A 13,878-nucleotide genomic window follows, 5' to 3' on the forward strand; every position below is an offset into this window, starting at 1 on the left:
AGGGCATCAGTCAGGGCTCAGCCCATCAGGACTTAAAGCAACCACTACAGTAAACAGGGCACTTGTGAGACTTTTTCTGAAACTTTTCCTTGTCTTTTTTATGTAGCTGTTACTTCCCGGACTCATATTGTTCAAACTGTCTCATTTGATTGCAGAAAATTGAATTGGATGGACCCCTGGTAGTGTCAGCTCACCAGACAGCAGGCCCAGTGACTAAAGGGAAGTGATGGAAAGGGGGAAAGCAGAACCAGAACAGCCAGGCTCCCCTTTGTGCTCTGTCACTCACTGGCTTTCACATAACTGTGGGCAGGTTCCTCGACCTTCCCATGTATTAGTAAAACAGAGACACATCCCTGGAAAATGTATCAAGGTCCCCAACAGAAGGAAGTCCACAAAGTGAAATGTGGGATTACACCTAAATGTTTACTGTTCACATTTTAGAAAAGAAATGGCTTTACTACAGCATCCACAGTTTCAGGGCTGTCCTTAACAGAGACAGCCGAGACCCCATCTGCAGTACTGTGATGGCGTGTAGCACTAGCACTATTCCACAGTCATCCACTTCTCTCCATTCTAGATTAATAAATCACCTTTTCTTGAACAGGAAGTTTTGGCCTCATTAGTGTGTTTTCAAATATATGTTGCCACATGCAGTTAAGGACAGAAATAGGTTTCATACGTTGGACAACATACTGCTGGACATGCCCCATTGCCAGAGCTCAGTTTATAACTGTATGTGAACAGCATCCAGGGAAACTGTCCAAAGGAAAGGTTTGCTGCTCTGGTGTCACTGTGTTGGGACCACTGAGAGCACATAGTCAAGTGCTAGGTAAAAGTCAGGCTACATTGCAAAGCCAGATAAAATTACCTTTCTGTTAACAAACTGTGTAAAATTACCCAGTTTGTCTAACCTTGAATTCCTCCAGGTTTCTAAGGGAGTTTATGTCCCAAATTACTTGAACTATATAATAAGATGATTGCTATAATACTTTATTTTGGTTGTGTGCACATGAAACAGGACGAACTGGTAACACACCAGAGACTGTGTAGAGCAGCAGCTGTTACACTTTCAAAGAGCATTACTGAGCTTTTTATAGTTGGCTGCAGTTGACATCACAGCTAAATAGAGTCTCACTCTAAAGTATATTTCACCCAGCCTATGCAACCTTAAAGCCATGCATTGCTGGGAGGAGAGAGGGTCACAGGAAGCAATGCAATACCAGCATGGAAGCAAAAGCCTGGGGATGTGTCATCTTCTTTTTCCTGTGTCCATTAGAAATGTTCTTGAAAGACTTCTTCAGGAAGAGCAGCTGCCTCTGGAGAAGCATCACAGGGTGAAATCTCTCATCTCAGGACCCAGCATTCAAATCTGGCCGAGGTCAGTGGTGACTGACAGCTGTAGTGACCTAGTGAGTAGGTGGCTCTCTTAGTGCCTCACAGATGACTGTCCAGACAAGAAGAGGCCAAGAGTTTTTACGCTGTTACCACTGGTGCCACCGTGATGCTGCTGGAACTTGGGTAAAAGCACCTGTGCAGTAAAAACCATTGTTGAGAAGCATCACACAGCCAAGCTCCTTTATGGACCAGACCAGCAGCTTCCAGAGCTTTCGTGAGAGTGCTTTGTATCATACTCATTATAAAGAAAATAACAAAGCTGAATCTGGGGGAAGCTTCTTACCCAGAACTTGAAGGTATTGAGGATAATGAACCCTGTGGATGACATCTGCTGCAGCACAGAACTCCTGAACAAAACCTCTGCCTTGCTTGAAATCCTCAAAGCATGGCACACCACAGCCCTGAGAACCTTCTGCAGTAGCACAAGGGAGAACAGTTTGGGAACACCTCCCCAAAACCTGAAGACGGGGGCTCACTACACCGGTTCAGAGCAACTCCTGCCTGTGCTCTGCAATCTCTGTAGCTAACACAAGGGGATTAGGGACTAAGGAAAGAGTTGGGGCTAGGACGGCCCTCCACACTGCAGTGGTCCATGAACTCACCTGGGCTACTATAGCGTGTAAAAAAGCCACATACTTACTTCCCCTGCCTGCTAGAGAGGTACAGGATGAGATACATGATGTGCTTCTTCCCTATGCCTGACTGGCATTTCTGTCCAACTAGGAATGATGCCAGCCTGTGGAGCTGAAATCACACATACCGATCAAGTATTTTTCCCCAAAGTATTCAACTTGTTGTGTGGGTTCCTTGAGGGCTCCCTTTTCTGTTTTCATCATCACGTCTGTTGGCTGACAACAGATGTGATAATACAAGAATAGGAGCAGCCGCTGTAACTGCTGTATGTAACTGGTTCTCTTCCATGCGGGATATCCAGAAGACACTTTTGGTTCAGTCTCTTTCATGGGTGCTGCTCAGGGGACTGCCTGTGTGATACAAGACATGCAGACTAGGGTACAATAAAATAGGGGAGCCTGAATTGCTGATGAATAAAGGTTTAGTGCAGATGTTTCACCAGTGCTGCTTGTATAGGGTCTAGCCCCCCCCAAACTTCTAAAGCCACTCTGTGCTTGCCTGTGTCTGAATATATTCCTATACTGCTGGACATGCTCCCTGTGAATGGCCTGGGTTTCCTGAGGTTATCTCTCACAGCTTCACATGCACTGCACTCTCCTCTGAGTCTGTGACTGAAGATCATTTGGTTTTCAGCTATGGTTTCTTCTGAGATCTTAAAAGACCTTGTCAGGAAATATCAGTGTCTTACTCCTTCCTCGACCTGCTCTGTTTCATCTTGCAGGGACCCACTGTCTTGGCAAGAAGTCCATTTAAAAGGCCAAGGCAGGGACGTCCAGCCTACCTTCACCAGGAAAGGCTGCAAAATGTGAGGAGACGGTGCATCACCACCGTCTGAGGACCTTCCCTGGGGGTTGGTTAGGTGGCATGCCAAAAATGTCACGGGTAGGAGTTACCGGTACAGCCCCTTTCACAATCTGCCACTGTTTACTGTCTCAAGGGTGTGATGGCACAAGCTGACCTTAAAACTGCATGGACACAGGACTCCTCTATGCTGGAAAATGCATCATCCTCGTAGCCAAGTGCATCATACCCAGTGCAGCAGCCAGGAATGATCAACGCCACCTTCCCCCTTCCAAAATGTCAGATGAATTCCTGCTTAAACATGTGGCACCGGCAACCACAGAAGTCCTCTGCAGCCTCATCCCAAAGTTGGTGCTGCCTTCTTTAGGCTGTGCTCCCCTGCAGCACTACACGAGGGGACCAGCGTGGAGTGTCACAGCATCTCCTCACCAAGGCACACGTAGCCTGTGTACTTCATGCAGGGCAACATAGAGCGGTGCCCTACAGCATCCCCACAATGTTACCAGCCCTCCGCTCTTCTGCGATGTAATAAAAACACAGTTCTAACAGCAAAATCTCTGTTTTAACAAGCACTGCTTATTTTATTGAGTAAGGAGGTGGGAAAATAACACTTTGCTATATAGCAACAGCCACACTAGGAGTATTTTGCTAATGTAGTCCACCAATAAATAGATCTAATGGAAGCATTTCCTCACCAAAATAGTGCCAGCCAAAGCAGGTATATCCCTTGCTTATTTCTGTTGCGCCTAGCGGAGGCACTGCTAGCAAAGGTATTTTCCACTTAGCTTTCCCCTTCCTATTCATACCATGCTCAGTGGTCAATTCCCAAATGGCCCAAAATTCACCCAGCAAAAAAAAATTGCAATTATCTAAATGATGGCTGTTCTACAAGTGCTCCAAAGAGCACTTGGTCACTCCTTTTTTTCATGATTCATGATTTCTACATGCCTCCACAGAGAAAACCAGCAATCTAGACCCACAGAGGATTTCACAGGAGAGGCTCTCCTTTTGGTGTGAAGAAAGAAGTGTGATGTAGTCCACAGTTTCTGCATCTGATAAAAATACTGGCAAGAGTTTGAAAACTGACCCTGGGAAATGTGGACAGAGAAAAGAGGGCAGGCAGACCTTCTGCAGCTCTTTGTGCATACGCATTTCACATGGTCCTAAGTAAAATTCACATCTGAAACCAGCTTTTCCACTTGGGTTAGCCAAAGGAGTCTGGTGAAGCTGCATTGCTGCAAGATTAGATAAAGGCCTGGAGAGGAGGAAGCAGGCACCGATCCTGCTCTGGAACAGGGATCTTTTAGGAGTAACCGAGTGTGTGTCTGCCAGCGTGCCATGCACCTTCCCATCAGCAACCGGCCCGCAGGCAAGTTACAGTGGCATTTGATGGATTTGTTTGGACAGCCCAGACTTGGCTATACACTGTTAATGGCAACTTGCTGCTGTGGAAAGCCGAAATGCAAAGACCTGTTTGAGCCGAAGGAGGTCAGTGCTCACACACATTCTGGACACTTTTTTAGGAGGAGGAAAGAGTGCAAGATACAGGGGTTTGCTTGTGTGGGCACCTGTGTGATTCTCACATGTCACGACTAGAAATCATCCTGGTCCCTCAAGCAGGAGCCTGCTCCATGCAGCCAGTGGAAGGCTCACCATTTGTCTGAAGAGACACAAAATGAAGCTTTGTGGGCAGGGAGGATCAGTCTTCAGTCTGTCAGGACTTTCCGTGTCAGCAAGTTCCCTGTTTCCCCTGGACTGCTCTGTACATGCCAGGACTCCTGCTGCCTTATCTTATAAGAAATACAAAACACGGAGGAAGGACAGTTTAACCAAGAGACATTAATCAAAGGAAACTCTTTCTCACTTCTGCCCTTTGAAGACACCAACTTTTTCTACCCTGGCAAGATTTGAGAGAAATACAGCCTTTTTGAAATGTTAGAAATCCATGAATGCTGTTATGCTGGCACTGACCAAGACACAGATGATGTAAAACATCCAGGTGATGCTGTGATTGACGTGATATTGTGCCCAGTTTTGCAATTTCCAGCCACCGTCATAAAGACTTTGTCTACAGTCACGCTTCAGGCACTGACAGTGAGCCCGAGGGTGGTGGCAAAAGAGAGAAACCTACACTATGACGCTGCTGCTTTTGATCGCTCAGCCTCGCAGCAAACTCTTGTCACTCCTTTATACCTTCTCTTACCTCAAAGATCTTAAGACAGCTTCCCAGATGTGAAGACACGACTGCAAAAGAGGAAAAACATGGTCTCATAAAGATCCGGGGGATGGCTAAGATGGCAGTAGGGAGCTGCTGCGATCACTGCCGCCTGGAGTCACTCTTGATCTGGGATTGCAGTTGTCTCATTTGGAGTAATAAATGTATTTGCTCTTTGGCATGTGTCCAGCTGCATGGAGAAACTTCCAGGGGGCGTGGAAGAAAAGCTGTCAAGGAGAAAAGTCTTAAATCCCCCAAGTAATATGTGTAAGACAAGCTTGGTCAAATGCAAAAGAGAAGGGAAGGAATCAGAGGGACTAAAAGATAATGGAGAAAGAGATAAAAATACCAATAAAAGGAAAGAGAGGAAGACCTTTAGACAACAAAGGAAAGGATTAGACTAAGGAGGTGACAAGGGTGTGCCCTTGACAAACAGGGCCAAAGTCAAATAGAAAAATAACCCTGCCAGAAATAAAAGCAGGGGAGCTGAGCTTGAATAATAGGGGAAGAAAACCAGCTGTCACTTAAAATGGGGCGAGGGAACAAGAGGCACTTTGAAGGTCTGGGGCAAGAGCTGCCTGAGCAGGGCAGCCTGGGGGCACCAGTCCTGGGTGGAGGGCAGGGACGTGCCCTAGAGAGTGTGCTTGCAGAGGGGAGTGAGGCAACATGCGGGACGGTATCAGACAGCTTATCTGGGATGGCTGAGGCAGGAGGATGGGGTAGTGGGGGAGGAAGATGGAGATACTTTTCTATGCAAATGCATGGAGCTTCTGTGTGAGTCAGACACCAGAAGACTCTGCTGTGGGCTTACAAAAATCAGGATAACCCACAGAAATAATGCCTACTGGGTTCACTGCGTGGTATTTTCTTCCTTTTTCTTTTCTTTGATGTGATTTTAAATAGCAAAGAAATATGAGTCAATTCACGCATGGAAGAGAATCACTTCATCAAATGGCAGAGTAACTCCTGCACTCCCCAGCTATGATCACCCAAACCCACTGATTTAATGATCAACTTCAAATCCCCAGCTCAGGTGGAACTTCCCACCTTCCATCTACATGTTAAAGCTGAAAATCTTTCAAACCCTACAGAGGCCTGAATATCTTTGAAACACCCCAGAAAAAAATGCTAGAGCAGACCAAAGTGGTTTTGTTCCAAATGCCACGATACATGACAGACCAACAGTTCCTTGTCTCCAAAACTAACCAGAAAAGAAGATAAGAAACATGTAGAATGAATGGCAAGACTGAAGCCAAAGCACTGGCCTTGGCATGTGCCTGAGCAGCAGCAGGGAAGCACAGGGAGGTCAGCTGAAGAAATCTCCAGTTAGTACCACTCAGAGAAGGAAGACTTGTGGGGTTTAATAGCACCAGAGCAGCCAGGGGCAGAGAAAGACAGCGGATCTGTGTATTGTAACAGGCATCTGACCCTACCGGGAGAGTTCTGGTTCTATATATGGCCTTCTGGTTTTGAACCTTTGGAGCAAAATTTACTTCACATTTGGATCCTTTTCTCAATAACCAAAAAAAAAAAAAAAAAAAAAGAAAAAACTGCTCATAATAATCTGTTATTTTCAGCAGCTCATGCACAGATACCAAACACTGCAAGACAGAAACAGAGAATCTTGTGACTGTCATTTTCTAAGTTGGGATAGAAGGAAGACCTCACCACGTGCAGGGGATGATGGTAAGGGTTTAGGAGTCTGCCAAGAAAATGTACAAAACAATGCCTTAACACTGCTTGCTAAGGCCAAGGAGCCTGAAAAAACTTAGAAGGGACTGTTTGGAGATTTTCTGTCTGTTATTCAGTGCTATTAAAAGAGGATGTAGCCTCTCTGCTATGTATCATCCTGCCTTCCCCTGCCAGCCCTGCTCTGTGTGGGTATCCTGGCTGCACCCTGGAAGGCCGCCTCTCCTAAGTAGGTGCTGTATGAAAAGGAGGTAAACAGGGTCCTGTCTTTCTCCTTAGCTCTTCCTTTCTTATCTTTTTCTTTCTTTCTGGCTTTTTTTGGTGTTCATCTGCAGAAATTGAGGATTTTTCCTTTGCTTGTACAGCGAATGAATTAAACGTTACTGGGAGTTCAGATAACCCAGTAATTTTATATATACAACCACCTGCATCAACAATTGTTATAAAATTCTTCATTAAGGAAATTATCTCTAAGAATGGGATATGATCTTGTTCAGAGCATGCAAGTAAGCAAAGCAACATGAGCTCTATTAAACAGAGGCTTTAGGTTCTCTCACTGTACCACCTGCTATAAAATCAGAGAGGGCACAGAGATAAACCGCACCAAGGAGTTGTTTCAGCCTAGGGCTTGCTGCCACAGCAATCTTTGAGGGACTGCCCACCCATGCAGAGGCTACAGTGAGAGTCAGGTACACGCATGCTGCCATTCTCAGGGTATCTCAAAACTCAAAGGTGGGCTGAGGTTTAACAGTGTCTAAAGTCAACCCTGAATATCCCCTGCCCTTCCAGCCAGCCAGCTGTCTCCAGGCAGCGTCCTCCCTATTGCCCTTTCTTTTCCCTCTTCCCACCCCCACCATCTGCTCTTACCTCCCTCCCACTCCCAAATCCTTGATCTTCCCCTCCCTCCAAAGGTAGGGAGCCAGCTGCCAGCCACCAGACATACTCTGCTCTTGTCCCTTTGCTACGTCTAGGTCCCCTCTAAACCTGGGCATCTCACCCCAAATCTGTTCTTGTTGGCATTTAGCAAGTGCAGCCCCTTGATCTTTTCATATGCATTTGCTAGGTTCTTACGCCTCCCCCACAGCCGCTTTCTTCAAGGCTGTGTTGTCTGAAGCTCTTATCAACTCCTCGGAACAGAATACACGAATGGCACCACCAGGTCTTGAAGTCAGTCTCACACCTCTCAGGAAATGGCTTAACCCACCAAGTCACATCCCCCTCCTAAGCACAGGGCTAAAGTCACAAGATACTATTAGTTCCTTGTTGCCAAAACCAGAGAGACACAGCGGTTTAATTTTCAAAGGAAAATACATCATGCATATATACATGTAATCAGATCCTAGCCAAGCAAGACTGCCATCTTTCTGAGAGAACACAACCGCTTGTCACATCACATTTATTTTAACCCCGTGGATGATCTGTGCATGCAGCTGTTGGGCAAGACTGGCCCTTACTTTGTGATCTGAAATAACTGGTGGCACTGCAGCTGGGCTGGGCTGCACGAGCAGTGTCCTGTGTTGGGAATTGATGTCACCAGGCTCTGACATTGTTCCAGTTGGGCTCCAACACATATTTCTTACCTGTAGGTACAAAAGCCCTGAAAAGGGTTCAGCTCAGCCCGCTGGCCACAGATCAATATTCTGAATATCGTGGCTGCACCACCGTGGGTGACGCCATCAGCTGCACAATGGGGACAGCCCTGCTCCTCTCCCTTTCACTCCCCAGCCCCAGTGCCCACGCACCAACCGGGACAGGCTGGAGTGTGGCTGAGTCACGCTTCTGACCTTGCAGTAAGGCACTGGATCCACCTCAGTGTCCCACAGGTGGAGGCGAGCCTGTGGGTCAGAGGCAAACACAGCTATTTCGGTTTCAGAGACGATGAAGCCGTGGCACAGAAGTCAGCATTTTGCCTGGCACCACACAAGAGACCAGAGACGAAGCTGTGAATGAACTAGCGACATCCTCTCAGCCTGCAGCGCTTCACAAACAAGTCACCGTACTGATCACAGCTGCCACACACGTGCAATGGGAACGGAACAGCCCTAAGTGTGAGCGTGCCATTGCCCGTCCTTCCGACAGGCAGAAGGAGCCCTCGACATCCAATACATTTCCTGGGTTGACCAGGGAGGCAAAACCCTTCTTCTCTGTAGAGTGCTGGACCCTGTCTTGAGGGAGGCTGGGATCTGCTCTGGGACTCCCCTAGGAGCAGGGGCTGATGTGCAGGGTGAGGCAGTGAGGACCCCCTCAGCACCCTGCTGGGGCTCTGGTGCGGAGGAGCACTCACAGACACAGCCAGGCATCCAAGAGGGACAGGCGGCTCAGGTCTCTCAAGAATACATTTTAAGACATCTGCAAACTATGCCAAAGTGAGGACTGTACACAGCCCACCTTCTCAAGCTTTTCCTTGTTACAGACACAAGGGCTAAAAACACAAACACTATGAAATGACAATTTAAAATTAAAAACATGTCATGACTATGAGATCCCAGAACTCTACCTAAAAGCCTGGATGTGCCTCAATATACAGATCTGGGAGTACGTACATTGGGAAGACCTGATAAACCTCTAAAAGTCAGAAGCTGTAAAGAGCTTTGTCACTGTGACTAGAAGCAATGAGAGGGAAATTAAGCATTCATCTAAAGATTTCCTCTTAGGCAGAATGAAAAAACTCTCAAAACCTAAGCCTAGTGTGCATTAATGATTTTTGCTATCAGAGTCCTGCTAGAGAAGCTGGAAATTATACAGCATTTTCATGCCAGCAGAAGCTCTGGATCAAATGTAGTTACGCATGTAACCATAAAAATGTGTCTGGTCTACAATTAATTTTATTTGTGAGATAGTCATACAGGCATTGCTTCTTCAATATAGCTTAAAGTTAAGCTAAGTCTTAACAGCAAAAATATGTTTGTTTTTTCTTAAACTTTCTCTAAGTTAATGAAATCAGGTTTGTGTGACCACTGTTCCTTTTGTGGTCAGTCTCCTAATGCAAGCAAGCTTTTAAGCCTGTTGGCCAGCTTCAGTTAAAACTGATGTAGAAATTGAGATCTCCAAGATATCAAGTCTTTGCAAGTTTAGTCAGGGAGACAAGAGACCACTAAATTTGCACTACTAAAAGCTTCTATCTTGAGCTTAGACACCAGAGAATTCATGATAAAGACATTCACCAAAAAGAAAAAAATAATAAGCTTTGTTGGAATGAAAAAATACCGTGCAGGAGCTGTCTCCCTGCAGAGTCCTAGAAGGAGCAAAGTGATGTGACAAGCCAGAGGAGTTCGAACACAGCAAAACCTGTACTCATGGTTACAAACCACTGCATAGCAAACCCCACCGTGGCTCATCCCCTCCAGGTCGGAGCAGCAAAACTGCTCGCGTGTGTTACTTCTCTAAAGGGGCGTGTTTGTTTTGGCAGCAAAGACACGACTGAATGTCACACTGCCGCCTACTCTTGCCGTGTGTTCTGGGATGCTTCCCAAGCCCCAGCTCTTCAAGTCACGTAAGGCAGGATCTTAATCTGCACGTTTAAAAGATGACTTTGTGGCCCCCAACAGCCCGAGAGAACCTCCCCAGCTTGATATGCAAAAGGCTGAAAAGCCAGCAGGCCAGCAAACCCTGCACTGGCCCTATCTCTTCTGTCTTCTCCAAAATCTCAGTGTCTCAGAGCCTGCCTTATCCTTGCTGGATGCTTGGAGCTGTCAGTGGTGACACAATCACACATTCTCCACCTGAAGCTTAAAACTGTGTTCTCATTGCAGGTACAGGCACATTTCATATTGCGAGAGTCCCCTCAGCACAGGTACCTCAGTGCAGAGCTACTTCCAGCACAGACAACAGCATAAGGAGTTTCTCTCTTGACAAATATGGTGAAGATCAATGTAATCAGCTTCTGAAGCAGGCTGTAATCTCTGTTATCTACACAAGGTAGTCTGCTCTTCCCTTAAAGATAGCAACCTCCATTTTAGCTGTCTTAATTTCAAAAAGCAAGCCACTTCTGCACTGATGTCATAGCTTCTGCACTTCCAGGGAAGAAGTAAAATTCCCTTTTCTGCCTAGATGGGACACAAATAAAAGGAAGTATGCAGAACAGGGAAGGGACAAAAGTCTGATCAGTCTTCCTAAATGCTTCCAGCCCCTACCCAGGTATAACGCCATGCAGATACTGGCACCTACAAGGCATTGGAAACCTCCTCATCAGACTGCAAGGGGCAGAGCAGGATGTAAAGCTTCTGGTTGGGGAAAGGAGACTCTGCTGAACCCAGACCCAGTGTTTTTTCCTTGCTGCAGGAGGCACGCTGCAGTACCTCACAGGCATCGCTTTTAGTGCATCGGTGGGATGACACTCTGTGGGAGCTGCGGAGAGGTGTGCCAACGTTGGGAGGGGAGAGAACTGGCAGAAGAAAGCAAAGAGCTGTCTTTCATGTCGTCCTCCTTGCCTAGGAGGAGGCAAAAGTCTCCTACGCTGATCTCCACCTAACAGTGCACTCCTTTACAATTAGAGCCCTGTCTACAATCAGAGCCCCGTCCCCCTTGCCTTTCTTCAATCTTTGATCCCTTTCAAACCAAGCCAATACAGAAGGGTGGCCACCAGGATCCCACAGAGGAAGTCAGCGTGTAATGCTCTGAGCCATGAGAAAGGGAATATACGATTCCTGGGCTCCCGTCTTGCCCCAGAATTGCCCTGCTTTCATGTCCCGTGCATACCGCTGGTACGCAGAAGAGGATTCATCACCAAGGTGTACCAACATGCTGGTATGAGCCAGCCAACCCAGAAAAGGAAACTGAGGCAGAGAGAGTGGAAGCAAACCAAAGTCAGCACCCAAGATGCACAGGCAGCTGCACTGCCAGGCCCCTGCCTACAGCAGCCTCAGCCTCGCACGGGCAAACTGCGGGAACGGCTGCCGGAAAATGAAACCATCTGCAGACGGGTAGCTCAGTGACTGGGTGCGAACCCCACACCCTGGAGCCTGTGTAAGTCTGGGCTGCATTAAGGGCACCGATCATTTTGCCCACACGATCTACTCCCAGCAGCAGAGGTGCACCTACCCTGTTTTCACGGCGCTGCAAAGCACAGCCTCCCCAGTCCCTATTGCAGAACCAGCAGTCAAACCACACTCATCTACAAAATCTACTGCAACAAAGTTTAGGATGTAGAAGTTATTCTTCTTCCGCTAAGTGGAAGAAGACAAAGTGCACTTTTTTTGTATGGTATATAAACGTGATACCTGTGTCTCTTAATGAAAACTTTTAGTCCTGGGAAACATCTCCATTGATTTCCTCACAGGGGAAGTGTGTTAGCTGCTGTTACAAGATCGCTTTTGGAACACTGCTGGTACTGTAAAGCGCAAGGGAACTGAGAGGGCTTTTGGCTTGAAGGATGTCACAGCAGTCAGAGATCAAAGAGTCAGCCCATTTCCAGATTTATGAGTTGGGAATAGGTCTATTAGCTCCCAGCACTGGCTCTTTCCTGAGTACATATTCAATATACATTGATAAAGTAGTTGTCTTAATGGGAGGTCTGACACTAAAAACCACCACACTCCTGGGCAGCCTGTCTGAGTTTTGTCCTCTTCTAGCTCAGCATCAGATCCAGGAGGTGGCAGTCCTAGAAGTACCCCCAGGTGGAATCCCCTCATTTCCCTCCTGCTCTATCTGGCAGTGCCCTCTTGCTCGTAGGGCTGTCCCAAGGACTGCTGGTGCCCATGGGTGGGGAATACCGGAGCTGGATTAAAAAAACCCAACAAACCTGCTGTTACTGTACAGTTAATTTAACTTGGATTAGTTCCCTGATCACACAGTGGACTCACACACGGTTTAGCAACCCACTCAGCCAAAGGGAAAGCAGCAGGATGGGGATGAACAGTGGGGGGCCTGTGGTGGCCAGCAGCTACTTGAACCTGGGCTGCTGAAAGAAAAATGCATGTACATGTGTGAAAAAATGTATTTCCTTGAAAAAGCTGCTCTCTCTGTCTGGTGTACTTAATCCACCTAAACCAAATCCTAGAAACTGAAGTCAATATCCCTATAAGGGCATCATTCAAAGCAGGATTAAACCCTTCAGAAACCTAAAGGATGTCACATCTCTACTCCGCATTACACAGGAAAGAAAGCTCTGCTTACACTTTTCAGCAAATGTTATTTGATGCAAAATAGAGTAAAAAATTAATCATGTAAATGTAATATGGAGTAACTCCCTTATGGTGCCACCTGTGGCATCTTCTAAAGCTGCACAGTATCTGCGGAGTAATTCAACCCTCCCCAAGTCTTTTACTGAGAACCTAAAATAATGCTGTCCATGCTTTCTGGATCAGCACTCACCGGTGCCCTTTCTTACCGCCGTGCCCTCTCGTTACCCGGCTAATTGAGAACTCTGGACAAGTCTCATGTTTCTGACTGCTGTCCGCAGACTACCGGCCATGATTTCAGGAACAAACGACCTAGAAACTTCATTAACGAAAGCACCCGGGTCGCTGCATGCATGAAAGCACAAAGGTACAAACGCGTTAGGAATCAACCTTTCAAAAACGGCTTTTAACAACCCAAACACTGTTCCTTCGTGCGAAGTCGCTTTCCACGGCCCCACAAAGCAAAACGTGGGCAAACCCTTGTTGAAGAACCCTGGCGAGGCCGGCACGGGCAAGGTGTCGGCGTGAGTCCCTCTCCAGCTGGGAAACAGTTCTCGCAGCAGCGCCTGGGCTGGGCGAGCGGGAGCGCGGAGGCATTAGCAAGTGGGTGGAAAAGGCGATGACACCAGCGTCTGTCTCTGCCCCGTCTGAGCTGCCGGGGCCCTCAAGGTGCGTTTAACTTGCATCTTAAAAAAAAAGATGTTTCTGCAGCAGCGGGCGCCGCAGGAGGCCGTAGGCCAGCCGCAGAGGTGGCGGCCAAGCGCTGCCGACAGAGCAGCCGCGGCCACGGGCAGAGAGAACTTTTGTTTTTTACTCTGAGTCTCGTCCCGTGCGGGATCCCTCACGCCGAAGTGGCCGGCGGCTGGAAAGCACGCACCTCCGCGCCCGTAGCAGGAGGGCGCAAACCCTGTGTCGGTCCCGATGTTGTATCAGAAACAGCCCGGGCCCGCCGGGGTGCAGCCTCCCGCCGCCCGGCCGCTTCGCCCGCGGACGGCGGACGCGAGCCCCCCGCTCCGCTCCCCCTTT

This window comes from Athene cunicularia, assembly GCF_003259725.1.
Source record: "Athene cunicularia isolate RWA chromosome 3 unlocalized genomic scaffold, athCun1 chr3_part1, whole genome shotgun sequence".
In the NCBI taxonomy this organism is placed as follows: Eukaryota; Metazoa; Chordata; class Aves; order Strigiformes; family Strigidae; genus Athene; species Athene cunicularia.